The following is a 2,500-nucleotide window of genomic DNA, read 5'->3' as shown; positions in this document are numbered from 1 at the left end:
ACATCACGGCTGTGACGAAACGGTGCTGTTATTGCCCCACGGCTCACTCCCTTTCGTGATGTGTTGCTTTAATGTGACCTAAGTAAGTGATCTAAATTAGCAGGTGTTTTTTTGTTTGTTTGTTTGTTTTTAACAGCAAATATTGGGCTTGTCCCACCCATGAGCTGCAACTGTGATTGGTTGTAGTTCTGCTCTGCGTTGACATCCTGTAACAGACTTTCCCCCCCATGTTGTCAGTTTCCTCAAACGTACACTGACCCCTACTGGCAGGCTTGGGTTACTTTTATCCACAGCATTCCCTCCACAGAGTTCTTGTTGAATATTTTACAGTGTTTTGTTTTGAGAGCAACTGGCTATAATTAAGCCAAACTGCAACTGATTGGTTTCCATCCCATGGCAGGCCATGCAGGTGGGCTTAAACGGCATCTGACGCTGAAATGTTTCGACTCTGAAGACTCCAAAGGCCGTATGAAATGTAACACAAGGACGTACATGTAAAAGAAAGGGTAATGCGTTGTAGATTTGTGAAAGCGTAAAGTAAGATGGAGTAAAAGTAAGAAAAGCAAGTGAAAGAATGTGCATGTAAGTGCTTGAGGATGGCAAAAGCTTACAGCACCTGGTATTCCCAGGCGGTCTCCCATCCAAGTACTAACCAGGCCCGACCCTGCTTAGCTTCCGAGATCAGACGAGATCGGGCGTGCTCAGGGTGGTATGGCCGTAAGCGAGAGCACTGCTTCCACTCAGCCTATTTATAAGCATGCGGCAAAAGACGGCTGCCTTTTCCACACTACAGGGGACACACATTTACTCGCCCTCCTTTCTTACTTCCAAAGCAACCCCACCAAGCTCATTCAAACCAATCACACATTTCATTGCTCTCTCCTGTCCTCCTTCTCTTTTCACAAAAAAAATAAAACAACAAAACTTGCTCTTTTGGCTGACACTTGAACATTCAGCAACAAAGGCTAACGCCGGCCGCCAGACTCGGCCTTGTCAACATAAAAGTCACATAAGCCACATGAGTCGAATGGGCTTGTGAAACGGGACAATTACAAAATCACAAATCTTTCTCAACTGTCTTGGCTCCTTTTATTTACACCCCTAAATTCCACATACTAAGGTACAACAGGAATATGGGATAAATGCAGAGGCTACTTCCTACCAATATGGAAGCCGGGCAAAAAAAAAAAAAGAAAAAAGCTCACGCTAGCACGCCGGGCGAAGCATCGCTCTGAGGTGAGTTGCGAGTCGCAGGGATGCCGGTGAAGCAGGCTCGGGCTGAGTGGGCCAGCCAGCCTTTTGACTTAGGGAAGTGGCGTCGCCATGTCAAGTTCAAAGAGCTCTGTGAAGCTTTAGGGGGACAAAAGAACAACTGTTGTAGATGCAGGCAGGTCTGGGAGGAGAATTTTAAAAAAACTCAATACAACTGGAAATCAGCCCCCCGAAACGAGAACGGGGACCCATGAATGGCGGCCCATGACTTGAGGTTGCGTGTAACGGTGAAATAAACATCACGGCTGTGACGAAACGGTGCTGTTATTGCCCCACGGCTCACTCCCTTTTGTGATGTGTTGCTTTAATGTGACCTAAGTAAGTGATCTAAATTAGCAGGTGTTTTTTTGTTTGTTTGTTTGTTTTTAACAGCAAATATTGGGCTTGTCCCACCCATGAGCTGCAACTGTGATTGGTTGTAGTTCTGCTCTGCGTTGACATCCTGTAACAGACTTTCCCCCCCATGTTGTCAGTTTCCTCAAACGTACACTGACCCCTACTGGCAGGCTTGGGTTACTTTTATCCACAGCATTCCCTCCACAGAGTTCTTGTTGAATATTTTCCAGTGTTTTGTTTTGAGAGCAACTGGCTATAATTAAGCCAAACTGCAACTGATTGGTTTCCATCCCATGGCAGGCCATGCAGGTGGGCTTAAACGGCATCTGACGCTGAAATGTTTCGACTCTGAAGACTCCAAAGGCCGTATGAAATGTAACACAAGGACGTACATGTAAAAGAAAGGGTAATGCGTTGTAGATTTGTGAAAGCGTAAAGTAAGATGGAGTAAAAGTAAGAAAAGCAAGTGAAAGAATGTGCATGTAAGTGCTTGAGGATGGCAAAAGCTTACAGCACCTGGTATTCCCAGGCTGTCTCCCATCCAAGTACTAACCAGGCCCGACCCTGCTTAGCTTCCGAGATCAGACGAGATCGGGCGTGCTCAGGGTGGTATGGCCGTAAGCGAGAGCACTGCTTCCACTCAGCCTATTTATAAGCATGCGGCAAAAGACGGCTGCCTTTTCCACACTACAGGGGACACACATTTACTCGCCCTCCTTTCTTACTTCCAAAGCAACCCCACCAAGCTCATTCAAACCAATCACACATTTCATTGCTCTCTCCTGTCCTCCTTCTCTTTTCACAAAAAAAATAAAACAACAAAACTTGCTCTTTTGGCTGACACTTGAACATTCAGCAACAAAGGCTAACGCCGGCCGCCAGACTCGGCCTT

At 46.2% G+C, this 2,500-nt stretch overlaps 2 non-coding genes across 2 annotated transcripts; both read right to left on the bottom strand.

Moving 5' to 3' along the window:
• Positions 1-604: 604 nt before the first annotated feature.
• LOC140576187 (5S ribosomal RNA) lies at positions 605-723 on the bottom strand. The gene has a single exon (XR_011981414.1). It is a non-coding gene; the product is annotated as a 5S ribosomal RNA (ribosomal RNA).
• A 1,389-nt stretch (positions 724-2,112) lies between these two features.
• Positions 2,113-2,231, bottom strand: LOC140575807 (5S ribosomal RNA). Its single transcript, XR_011981067.1, has one exon. It is a non-coding gene; the product is annotated as a 5S ribosomal RNA (ribosomal RNA).
• Between the last annotated feature and the right edge of the window lie 269 nt (positions 2,232-2,500).

This window comes from Salminus brasiliensis, chromosome 13, assembly GCF_030463535.1.
Source record: "Salminus brasiliensis chromosome 13, fSalBra1.hap2, whole genome shotgun sequence".
In the NCBI taxonomy this organism is placed as follows: domain Eukaryota; kingdom Metazoa; phylum Chordata; class Actinopteri; order Characiformes; family Bryconidae; genus Salminus; species Salminus brasiliensis.
This window is presented reverse-complemented; position numbering and strand designations above follow the sequence as displayed.